This window comes from Gallinula chloropus, assembly GCF_964237585.1.
Source record: "Gallinula chloropus genome assembly, chromosome: 4".
Lineage (NCBI taxonomy): Eukaryota > Metazoa > Chordata > Aves > Gruiformes > Rallidae > Gallinula > Gallinula chloropus.
In genome coordinates this window covers 14,303,490-14,316,940 of record NC_140088.1, presented here as the reverse complement: position 1 = coordinate 14,316,940, position 13,451 = coordinate 14,303,490, and the positions used below count along the sequence as shown (strand labels likewise).

At 35.5% G+C, this 13,451-nt stretch overlaps 1 protein-coding gene across 2 annotated transcripts in view; it reads left to right on the top strand.

Annotated features, from left to right (window-relative positions):
* The window catches only part of AVEN (apoptosis and caspase activation inhibitor), a 92,251-nt gene that overhangs the window by 62,069 nt on the left and 16,731 nt on the right, over nt 1-13,451 (top strand). The gene's annotated exons all lie outside the window — the stretch shown is intronic.

Genomic DNA, 13,451 nt, shown 5'->3' with positions numbered 1-13,451 from the left:
TGAGGGTAATTTGTTCAAGAAAATTGTGCAGATTTTCTAAATGAACTAAGTTAAGCCTATATCTAATGAGAGCTGTAAGATAAAACCCTCTTGGAAATAGTAGTTTGGGATGAATTAAGCTTTTATTTAGGGTTCCTTACTTTGCAGTTCTTAGAGGTCTCAAAATGCTGCCTCAGGTGATTTTTGACGGGCAGAATGTTGCTTTAAAAAACACTAGCTCAGCAGAGAGCAGTTAGCCTGAAGGCAAGGGGAGGCTGAACTGAACAGAGAGTTCTTTCTTTCCTCGAGTTCCTCAGTTTAGTTTCAGTGTTGCCATCTGTGTTTAGGTGAATAGATGACTGAGTTTGATCTTAATGAAAATGGAGAAATAGGAAATTCACATTGTACTTCTAGAATTCATTTTTAATGCTGGCTTTGTGTTGAGGTTTTTGAATGTTTGTATGGCTGATCATGCTTATGAGTGACTGTATCCTACAGATGCACACAGAAGAATCCTTGTCTATGCTACTCTGTTGTTTTATGAATGTTTCCTGGTGAGTCCAAATCTGTATTACCCGTGCTTGGTATTTTGTATGTGTTTAACCAGGTATCAATGACATTCCCCTGGTATACATTTAGTTTTCCATTTCTGAGATGTTTTATATATAATGTGCTCCTTTTAAAGACTGAAGTAGAGAGATATAAAATTAAATGCTCCCTTCTGCAGCCCTTAATTTCAACGTTAATGATGGTAATAGCGGAAATAACCAGTGCCATTTCCTCTGTCCCCTTTACAAGCTTAAGAAAAATCTATGTCACTAATTTGTTTATATAATGCATTTTGCAAACTAATTTACTAGATGTGGGAGTACAAATAATCCTTTAAATAGCATTATAGATTAAAGGACAGATTCTGCCACCTTCATTCATATTAAGTTATGCCTTATTTTGCAAGCAATTCTTTTGGCTTTAATAGGACAACTGTAAGGGTAGAATTCCACTGAAGTAGAACCTGATTGTTTTCCTTGGGATTTAGTTATAAATTCATTGTACCGTTTTATGCACTCTCATATAGGTAGCTGTGTATAATTAGAAGTATGAGTTTCTTAGAAAATATTATAATTTCATTTTCTAATATTGCCTTTCAGTTTGCTTCTGTCCTTTGTCTTTCTCCCCAGTAGATACTTTTTTTTCTTCATGTACATGTAAAGGGATAGAATATGTGTGTCAAAAAGCCTTGACAGTGAAAGACTCTGAAAGAGGTGAAACTTAAAATCAGTCTAGTAAGGCAGGAACAGCACTTTTTCCAGCCCTCCTCCTCCCCATGCTTTATTCATTATTTGTTTTATAAGAACATGTGTATACTTCACAGTGAATTCACAGGAAGATAACTTTTCTGAAGACCTTATAAACCAGGTATTATAAAATGTAATGTATTTAAGTTCCTACTAAACTCAGCCAGTAACCAGGAAACATAATATATAAAAATTAGATTAGAAAGTAAATGGACATTAAGATGTTAGAAAAAATCAGTTGGTTTTCTATGAGTTAAATGAAAATTTTTGTGAGGGTTATAGCCTTCTGTCTGTCATATCTTAATGATTTCATTTCAGAAAGTCATTAACATGAATCAGAGTAAGCAGAAGACTCTCTAGTCAGCCCAAGATTTGACAGTGACAAAAATATTTGTAATAATGCCATGAGATAATACCCTGACAACAAAAAGGGTCTTTACTAAAAGCTCTTCTTAAAAACAGTTTTCCCATGGCCAAGAGAACCAGTAAGTTTAATTTCTTTGTAATTTGTTTCTACATGGTCTTTTTTCTGTTCATAGCTGCTTTTGATTTTGGACAGTTGTCAGTCCACACTGTTACTGGTTTAGATATAAAGGGTTGCTTGTTGCTGCATTTTTTTGAATGAGGATGGGTTTTAATTGTAATTTCTTTGATAAACACAGTCAAGGACTTTTCTTTACCTGATGAGCATTGGTCACAATGCTTGGACCTTCCAAATGTTCAAAAGCTTTTATATATAATAGAAATTTGCCAAATAAATCAAAAGTTGCAGGTAGGTACACAAATGATATATCTCACAAACCATTCTTTCTTAATAATCTTTTAACTACATGTGCCCCAAAATGAAATAAATGTATGTTCTTTATGCATTTGGTGTTTTTTTATTGTTATATTTTTGTGTAGTCATTAAACATGTTGCATGTACACTTTTAATATTATATTTGTTTTTTCATTTAAAATAATTTCTGGCTGAAAGTTTAATCTTCTCAGAAAACAAGTCTTTCTATAAGTTGGGTATTGCTTATTGAAAGAAGTGTAAATTACTTTAGGTACTTAAGCTATCCTAAAGTATGTAAGGAAGAAATAGCTCACAAGTATTTTAGGAATAGTAGGAACCGTGGTCCTAATTATATCATTAGTACAGCAAGCTATTCCAGCCATGAATGCAGTAAATTGCAGCAAAAATACTTTAATTTTATCAGAGATTGGTAGAAAATACTCCCTGTCTTTCATCTCTCAGATCAGTCATGTAATAATTTCAACTCTTCTGTTTGTTTATAAATTCCAAGTTTTTCCATTCTTGTGTAAGATAAGAATAAATTTAGGAGAATTCAGTCAGAATGCTGATAACTAAGAAGGATATAACAAGGATTGCACAACAGTGCAAAATGAAAACTGTCCACATTCATGATCCTGATTTTTATTTTTCCTTCAATATAGAGCAATCTTGTTGTCAAGTCCAATTACAATTTGCTGGTTGACTGTCCCCCCCGTCAGCCATCATATCACTCATGAAAACAGCAGCACTTAGTTACTTTCACTAATTGCTGTCCCCTTTTTTGATAGAATGCTGTTGAGCTCGATTTCCGATTAGCAGTGCAAGAAATAGCAAGGCTGAGGGCTCTTCAATTCAGATGTAGAAAACTATGACGTTTGCTGCTGTATACTAAAAATCCCAAGGACTTGTTTTAGTTTATGTTTTTTGTTTGTTTATTAGGCATAGAATTTTAGTCCTTTTCTCCTAGCCAGGTTTTGTAGGATTTTTGGTGGCTTTTTAAAACATTGGGATGTGTTTATACATGTGTGTATATATATACATATTTCTTAATGGGTGGTGTTTTTTTTAGTAGATTTATTTTAGAGAGGAGTATTTCCCCCTCTACTTTGCCCTGGCCAGGCGCCACCTGGAGTATTGTGTCCAGTTCTGGACTCCCTGGTATAAAAAAGACAGGGATCTCCTAGAGAGAGTCCAGAGAAGGGCTACGAAGATGATTAAAGGCCTGGAGCATCTCCCCTATGAGGAAAGGCTGAATAAGCTGGGGCTATTCAGCCTAGAGGAAAAAAGGCTAAGAGGGGATCTTATTAGTGTTTATACATATCTTAAGTGTGGGACACAGGGAAAATGTCCAGCCCCTTTTCAGTGGTCTGTGGAGACAGGACAAGGGGCAATGGCTGTAAGTTGGAGCACAGGAAGTTCCACACCAACATGCAGAAGAACTTTTTCACAGTGTGAGTGACAGAGCCCTGGGACAGGCTGCCCAGGGAGGTGGTGGAGTCTCCATCTCTGGAGATGTTCAAGACCCATCTGGATGCCTACCTGTGCAATATGAGCTAGGGAGCTGCTTTGGCAGGAGGGTTGTACCTGATGATCTCTTGAGGTCCCTTCCAACCCCTTTGATTCTATGATTCTGTGATATATATAGGGATATGTAAATATACTACTGTCAAATCATAGATTTCTGTTAATATTGTTTAAAGAATTAATTTAAGATATGTTCTTTAGTAAATGATCTTTTAACATTCCATTTTTTTCTCTGTGTTGGTGAGTTCAATCTCCCAGAGAATAGAGACACATTTTTAACCTTAGCTCATACCATCTTAATGTATGAGCACATTTGAAAGCACACATTTCACTCTCTTTCAAGTGGTAAAACAGGATTTTGTGTGGTGTCTCCCTCTCTCAAGGAAATGAACTTTACATCCTTGGTTTGGTTTGGTTTGGTTCTGGGTTTTTTTTGACAAATTTAACTTCAGAGACAATTACTCCCCTCGAACTTTTCTTTTGCATGGCTTAGAACTTAAAATTATTCCAATGCTGTGTAGCCAGCCAGTTATGACTGATTTCCTTGCTACTGAATCTGAAGATACTCCATCTCTCCAGAGATTTTGTTTTGGATTTCAGAGTCAGTGAATACCTGCTTAGTTAATGAAATAATATCTTTGAAGACCTAGCTAGAGTTAATACGACAATTGGACCTTTAGACAAGGAACAAGCTAGAAGAAGGATACCATTCTGTTTAATTGTCTTAAAACTGTACATGTATATGCACATCTCATTCATTTTGAGGAGAGGAATTACAGATGGTGTGGAGAATGAAAACTACAAAATGCTAAAAATTAAGGATAAAAGTTAATTTAAAGAGAGAGTCCTGCTACATTTACAGAAAGGCTGATGCTTCTGGTATTTTAAGAAATGGTAGGGTTTGTAATAGAGACTTTCTTAATTAGGCTTTGAAAGTGTTAGGGCAAGACTACTGTGTGACAGCACAAGCACTTTACAGTAGTCACAGTTATAAATAGTTTTATCTATGTATAGCCATGTAATTTCTGCAGCACCATAGCTGATAGTGTGAAATTTAATTTGCCTACTAAAGAACATATTATTTTAATAAGGATTTTTATTTTCCAGGTGTGGAATAGTTGTACTATAGAAGTGGAATACTTCAGGGTAAATTGGGTTGGTTCGGGTCTGTTTTGGAACGTGTCTTCCTTTAACAACAGGTATCTGTGCCAGCCTACACACTGTTACCTAGAGCTGTTTAATAATTGCTTTCTTTTGCAAGGCTCCTTGGCACTGAAATAGGAGCCAGCATGGTTAACCCTCATTAAACAAGTAGATTAATTTCTTACTAAAATGAAAGACCTCTTTTTAATAATTTGGCTTCATGCTATTTAAAAAAGTGTTCAATTATTTAAAGGCTGCTGTAATTTAATGGGCTTGAAAGACTATGTGCTTCATTAAATTGTATGAAATGCCATGTTTTTTTCTTGATACACGAATTATTCTCCTTATTTCTCAAGCTAAGTTTTCATCTTATTGGATGTCAATTTAAATCTTAAATTTTGAAAATTAAAATACGTTCTCTTACTTATAAGAATAACAATGAGTGCTTTCACGAGTCTTGTAGCTTCCATGAGCAGCACTGCTTGTGAAGAAGTGCAGTCTACTTCCTCATTTATAGAGAGTAGGAAACATCTAAACTCTAGGCATCTCAGTAAAGCCACAGAACAGGTGTTGGAGATGGTTACATCTATGCATGTGGTTGCCCATGGACAGGCTCTGAGTGCTCCAGGTGTGGGCCAGCTGCATTCTGGAAGTGATGTAAGCAAATGAAATGTGTTGACTCTAAATTAATTGTGAGTGTTGTTACTGCTTTGTTGTCAAATTTGACTGCTTCACCTGAAGTTTAACTTTAAACCATGCTGAATCTAATTGATCATTTATTTTAGGCTCAAGCTTAAATAAAAGGGATATCAGAGAAATAAATCTAAAAAAAAATATTAACAGTAAACAAAGCCAGATTAAATTAATGTTTGATTATGAGTTTTATTTACATGGTTTCAGTAATAGGATAAACCTGTTCTTTCATTCTGTGGACAGAGTTTGTATGCTCACACTATGCTTACTGCAGATATGTTTAGAAAAAGATCTCTGAGCTGTCCTGTATGCTGTGTATGCATCTGGTGTTTTAGTTTGAGTAAAGAAGCGCAGTTTCAAAGTGAATCTCACAGTCATTCCACCTTACTCTGCTTTGGTTCATAACACACATGATTATTTGGTTAATACAGACTTTTTTCCCTTTTGAAATATTCCCCTATTCATAGAAAGCCCTTTGCTGTAGACTTTTGAAGACAACTTAGTCAAGTTGTTTTTAAAGTTATCAAGCTTTTATTCCCAATGTGTTTATCTTAAGAGATAGAAACTATTTCTAAGAAAAATTGGTTTAGGCACAGTGTTCTCAAATCCCAAACCTAAAATCTTGTTTTTAGGTTTCAGGGTGAATTTCATCAGGTTTACTGTATTTGTTTACATATCACTGGAAGTTTGTGCTTTGTTTTGATTTTGTATGAGACTTACAGAGTTGTGGAACTTGAGTGTGAAGCTGCTAAGGCCATGGCACAGGCTGCCCAGAGAACTGTGTCTGCCCTGGATCCCTGGCAGTGTTCAAGGCCAGGCTGGATGGAGCTTTGGGCAACGTGGGCTAGTGGAGGGTGTCCCTGACCATGTCAGGGGCGTTAGAACTAGATGGTCTTTGAGGTCCCTTCCAACACAACCCATTCTGTGATTCGGTGATGTTTACTTTATTCAGCTGCATCTTTTTTTTTTTTTTTAACCAAAGCTGCTTGACTCTTCCACATGTAGAGTCTACTTAAATCTATCTTTACTATAGCAGAATGTCTGCTAGTATGATTTTGTTTATTATTTAATTTCAGGGTGACTGACTGCTAGTTTATTAGTGTTACTTTATGATGGAAAACTCTTACAAAGAAAACAAATATTAAGCAGCTTGGCATCACAGAAACATACAAGGCATCATAAAGATAATTTCAGGAATATAGACTGATTAGTGAAGGATATTTTAAATGATTTTTACATGCTATCATAAAGTTCCAAGCTTCTTGGTAAACTGTTGTTGTTGTATGTTTCGTTTCATCTCTGAACTGTGTAGTGACTGCTGACTTTCTGTGCAAGTTCCAGTAATTTTTGTATAATCATCTTTACTGTACTTTGAAAAGATAAAGGCTACTTCAACAATGTTTATTTTAATAGGATAATAGTGATAACACTAAGAATTTGGGGGTTTTCTACATTAATTAAGAAAAGGTTTGAGATTTTTTTTTTAAAAAAAAATTCAGTGTTTTGGCTGAACCATGGAGCTTCTTAAGTTATTTGTGGGGCCAGAAAGCTGTTGAGAAATGAAGGAGCATTGACAAGCAAAAGAGGTTCTCATTCCAGATGTTAACCCGCTTACAAATGAGTTTGTGCATTTATCTGCAATTTTTGCATGGATATAAGTGTTTTATCATTTAATTGGAAAATACCACTAGTTGAGAGCAAGATAGAGGTTGTTTTTTTTTTTTCCCCCTTTCTACAGGATAAATCCCCATAGTAACAAATTGATACCATAGATATGTGTGTATCTTTTTTAAATACTGTGATTTAGCTTGCAAAGAAATTAAGTGGTTCTTCCTAGGTGGATGCTTCCTAAGAAGTCTGTTAGTAAAGAATTACTACAGTCTCACACTAAAATCTGTGAGTTTTCTATAAACAAATGTGATTGTCATCTGAAGACTTCACCTTGCTTAACTTTACTGAAACTGACGCCAGATAAATTCTTTTCGTTAAAATTACTGGGTATGTGCTTTTAATGTGGCCACCATTTGATATTTTTGTTCTGATTACAGAAGAAAAAAAGTCATTATTTAGTTTGAATGTAGTAAAAAAGCTTTGCATAAGCCTTTGCCAATAAAACTTAGTAGCTCCTCTTCTTAAAGGTCTTTAACAGTTACTGTGTAATGTTTTTTCTTTCCTCCTTCCTCCTTTTCAAGCCTGAACATCATCAAGAAATTCTATTTAATGGTTCAAGTTTCGGTCCATGACTACCCTGCCCCAATTTTGCCAGAAAAATATGTTCTGAAATATTTATCTCTCCCTCAGTGTGGATTCACAAAGGAATGCTTTTCTCTAACTAAGGCTGAGGAAAAAGCATTAGCGAGAGAGAAGTGATTGCCAGTAGTTCTACTCTTGCGTTATGCTGACTTCATCACATGCAGGATACATGCAAGCTTCTTTCTTTTATATTACATCTTCAGCTTTGTGAACATCATGACATCTTATTGGGAAAATATTTTCATTCTAAATAATATGCTCAGTTTCAAACCTAATGTATTCTTCAATATTAGCAATTAATGTTATTTTGAGACATTCATTTCTAAGTAATTGAGCTTGTTGCAATTTTATTTCTTCAGTCACAACAGATTGGCTGACCGAATGCTTACCAAATAAGAGCAGTTTCTGACTGGTTGTTTGATCTTGATTGTATCTGTGCTTCATAATCCTCTACTCATAAGAAAAGTGCCTCTCTTAATTTTTCATATCCTAAAGAACACTGATGAAGATCAAAGAGGTAAACAATCCTCAAAATGCACGCGGTCTCTGTTTCTTGCTGTCCTTTTTCCGGTCTCAGCAATGTTTCTCATTGAAAAACTGTTCAAAGCCCTTATCATCTCTGGAGGCATGGGATTTCTATCTTATCTAAGAGGAGGAGACGTTATTACTTCCTGCTTCCGAAGAAGAAAGGAGGTGAATTCAGTTGAGGGAATTGAATACTTTCAGCTACTGTGTTCTATCCACATTGGTCACTTTTTCAATTTTATTTCCACTACCAGATTAAAAGGAATAGCAAAGGTACTTGCTTTCATAAGTATCCAACCAGCCAACATAAAGCTGCTGAGATCCTCATTTGGGATATACTGTGGCCCTGTTTAAGCACCTGTACAGGATGCTGCTGTGACCTCTCAGTAGCAGTGAGACCTTTTAGGAAAACATGATAGGGTAATGGCCTGTGTATGGCACCAGGCTGCACAGTTGTTCACATGTGAAGATGTCTAGTTTATGAAAGAATTCCTGTGAACAATTCAGAGACTACCAAATACAGTCATCTCTCTGGTACTGGAATGTAAAAGGTATCAAAAGAAGCCTGCAAAAATATATATAGCAAAAGGAGAGGGCTTGATTATTTTTCTTTTGAGTGGCCTCCTAAGAAGGGTACCCATGAAAAAGTACACAGTAGACCTTTTTACTATGTCTTCCCTGTAAAATTTATGGTCACAGTTCTGGGTTCAGAGAAGCATGAGTAAATGCACTGTTAATGGATGCCAGGCTGTACTGTGAAATCAAGTTTGCAGTTTACAGTATGAACTTGGTCACCTTTTAGGTCATGTGACCTCTTACAGACACGTAGCACCTCATACGATAGCTTTTTTTCATTATTTATTTATAGACATGGAAGAAGCAAAATTCATCTACAGTTCAGATAACTGAATTGTAGAGAAACAGCATAGAAGTTTTCTTTGAGACTGCAAAACTTTCTGGAATTTTGGAAGATAGGCTTTGTATGGAGTTGTGTTTTTATGACTGAATCAGCTGATGCATGCTTTTCTACCTTAAGCTGTTACTGTTAAGGAACCCAGAATTATAATTCAAAGTAGGATGAGCAATTTTGTTTCTCCTAATTATTTGAAACATATACAATGGGCACATTGGATAACAAAAGCTGGAGGAAGTAATTTGTTTTACTATACCCAAAAAAATTGTATCAGATATCTGAATTAGAAAGGTGTTGTTACACCTTTTAAACTCATCTTCTCTAATTGTAGAAAGAAATCATACAAGGAGACAGTTTCATATGAAAAAGCTTTAAATGCTAATGAAATCAGTGTCATGTTTCTCTTTGTACATGATGTTATCAAATACATTTGATTTATGCTTTGTCCATGTTGTCAGCAAAACTGTTATGAGTCATGAATCTAGCTCTTCTCTAATGATGTCTCATTCATCTGGTAGCCATGTCCACTTCTACAGCTTTTCATGAAGTATGCTTTCCTTGTAGCCATGGGGAAAAATCTACTGCAAGAAATTAATTGAATTGAGATGTACTTTAGGTTTTCTTCTGTGTTCTGTGCAGAAGAAACCTTTACAAAGAGGTTTTCCATCTTTATTGAGAACAAGCATTTTAGAGGAAGTTCCTTGATTGTTTTTTTCTTAAGGAGCGTTATAAGCAGCCACCACCTCCAGCAATTCCTGGGGATTCCTTCTGCTCAGCCCAGAGACCCTCGGGTCTCTCCAGTTCAGGATAATGGATGTGGTTGCTGCTTCTACCAATAGTAAGTCTGGCCTTACACGGGGCTGATGACTTCTGTCTCCTTTTTGTTACTGTGCTTGGAAAGTATCACGGTGAAATGCAGACACCATAAACAGAAAGATTGCTCATAAATTCAGTAGGTGTCATTTTTCAAAATCTCCTGGCGTGCATTTTGACAGTCATAGAAAGAGATCTTATTTCTAAGATTATCAATTGCCAAACTGTTTTTTATTCCTCTGAACTTAATAAATTCATTTGAGGCTGACAATATTTTTCATAAGTATATTTTGAATGTGAGTCATTTTCAGCTGTTGTATCTTCATTTTTGTAGAACCAGAGATGCATGACTCTTCAGAGTTTTTAAGGGTGTTTATGTTTGCACTTAGTTACCTTTTTTTTTTACATGCAGTACCGATAAATTATTAATCTTGGATGTTGTACCAACTAAACAATGTAATAAGAAAACATTTCTAGAAAACATCTCTGTACTTCTGTACAGCAGTCTATTTTTTATCACTGAGTACAATAGGATGACAACCTGTTGTATTTCCTCCTGACTTTAATCCAGGGGTTCTGTCAGTTTCCCCATCACCACTTTTGAGGGCATAGGTATAGTTGAGTTTGTTTGACATGTTTATTTGACTAGAAATATGTGATCTTCCCAAATTCTCCATGTTTTTGCTTTTTCTTCCAATAGTTGCTAATTCCTAGTTCTGAGTCACCCGTCAAGACTGGCCTTGCAGTAGGTACGTTTAGCTTCTGCAGTGACTCATCATTGATTTGATGTAGGTAAGGAAACTGCAGCTGGCAGGTTAGAGCAGTTCATGTCACAAAGCCATATATTAATAAAGTGCAAGTAAGCTTTGACAGTTCAAGTGTATTTTTAATTTGACTTTCAGAGAACCCTAGATGCCCCTATATGTAATATAGAATGGAATTATTGCAGTATTTAAACTGACCTGAATAGGTTTTTTATATATATATACATATATATAAAACTATATACATATATATATGAAAGTTATTATATATATATATATATATACACACACACACCCCCCTTTATTGGCTTGTTTGTCTTTTCTTGCTTGCTTTTCTTGCTTTTCTTTCTTTTCTTTTTTCCCCAGTGGAGTGTGGAATCCTGTGGTGCAAGTATCAGTCTCATGTTGCTTTGGTCACTTTCTGCAGATCCCCTGAAGGGTGGTCCCAAGGAGCCATGGTTGAAAACCACTGATAGGGTTCTCGGAGTAGAGAAATCACGAATGAATAATGATGTGTTTAGTTGAATTGAAACATGGCCTTGAGGTTTCTTTTTTGCTTTCTTAAGCTTAAACCCTCATACTTTTAATGTATGTAGTTTGATTGAGATATCATTCTAACCTTTGTTTTATCACTAATGAAATGAGTGAATTTCTGCTGCATTCTGAATATTTTGTAGTTAGTGTGACAAAGTGCTGTCTCCTGCAAAGGCTCAAGCACCAAACTGCAGTTTCCTGCCTGTGCTGTTTTGTATCCTCAAACTGAAGTTTGTATGGGAAGTACTTATTTCACTATCACTTTTGTGATGTCAAAAAAACCTCAAAACCAAAGTATTGTGGCAGGAAAATACCCGTCAGGTGACTGGTTCTCCTGTAAATCTCTGCATGGTGTTACTGGACAGTGATGTTGAACCTCTGAATACTTTGAAGCCTCTCCTTTGTGAACTGAAAGGTACTCAATGGGTGTGTGTACTTGGGAAGAATTTGTGGTTAGTCATTTATCTAAAGATATGGCTGATCTCTTAATTTACTTATAGAAGAGTTAAAAGCCCAGCTTTACTGCTCAAATGCATTTTGAAAGAACTGGGAACTATTAGTAGAATGCTTGCATTGTGGATTTGCACTTCAGAAATGCAAGCCTTGGGATGTGAAAAAACCCAAGCAAGACTGACTTCTTCCCTTTGAGAACTATGGGTTGTAGTAAAGCGGGTTTAAATTTGAACTCAGATGCTTGATTTGTTAGAATTTGGGTAATTCATTAATCATACTGTTATTCATCCAAGCGTTTAATCTCTTTTTGCTTCTGCAGTAGCCAGATTCTTCAGCGATTTTGAAAAGGTTACTTAAGTATAGTGCTTCTGCAGGAAGCAACTGTTTTGGTGGAAGTAGGTCTAGCAACAAATACCAGTATTAGAACATAGCACTTGTGTGTAGATCTTAAGGTGCTTTCCAGAGAAAGTTGTAAGTCTGTATAAACCAGCTGTATTGTACAAATGTGAGAACTGGCCCTGTAGTAACATGTGTAGTTTTCTTGGTAACAGTGGGAGAAGGTTTTTTCCCTTCCATCCTCTCCCAGTAGCTGCATCCCCAGCTGAAAATATTATTCTGGTGTTTGGATTGACCTTCAAATTTGCAACAAAATTGTTTGCTAACTGAAACCTGTGGAAAAAGTCCTCTGGCCCAGAAAAAAGATATCCCTGAGGTTGTATATTGATATATTGAGTCTATCAGCAAACTCATGAGTAACCTTGTTATCCTAAAACTTTTGGTAGATTTGATTCTTTTCTAGTCTCTGAAACTTAAAACAAAGTGAAGAAATGTACTTTTACGAATGTTACTTAAAACACAAACCAACAAAACTGGGAGAGTTATTAAGAAAAAAAAAAAAGAAAAAAGAAAAAAGAATGTGTGTTTAGAGAAAAGGTCATTAATTTTTCATCTGCAGGGAAGCACATGCATGAGAGCAGCATCTTGGTGAAAGCTTTTTTCTCTTACGCTGTGAAGACTATTTTTCCATATATATGGCTATGGTGTATAACTTAACTCAAGCAACTTGTTCCAAGCACATTTTCATTGTTTGCTTATCCTTGTTCTTCGATTGCTGAATGAGCTTTGGCTCTGTGTTACTGTACATTTGTTTTGATTCCATGGGAAAGGTGTGTGAAACCTTTGCCTATGTGATTGCTGATGGAAAGTGAGACTCAGTTGATTGTCTTGTGAAGGAAAGTAACAATAATGCAAAAACTTGCTACAAATCTTAGTGTCCCTGACATTGCTTTTAAAAATCCTTTTTAATAGTTTAAGAATTCAACGATTTAAGTGCTCAGAAAAATTCTGCCCAAATTATTTTTTCCAATGAAGAATGCAGTTTCTAAAAAATTGAAATGTTTCACTGAGTGCTGTGCCTTCATTGCTTAGATGCTAAACCTCATTCAAGGTCTATACAGACTTGGTATGTACTACACAGTGACTGCACTTTTGACATGCTAAATGAGAAATTAAATTAATATGCCTAATAAGGCAAACTGAAACAAATTTAACGATGGTTAAATAAAATATTTCAACTCAATAGCAGAAATAGATACTCTGTACTGATACTTTTTAAAAAAAAAACACCAAAAAACAAAACAAAGAAACATTTTGAAGCTCCTGTACACAAAAGAAAAAAGTTGTAACTTTTTGTCTTGAAATACTATTTTCTCACACATTTATGACGAAGACAAGCAATGAGAATAATGTTTGATAGATGCCATGCATATTTCTGTGCACAGTGA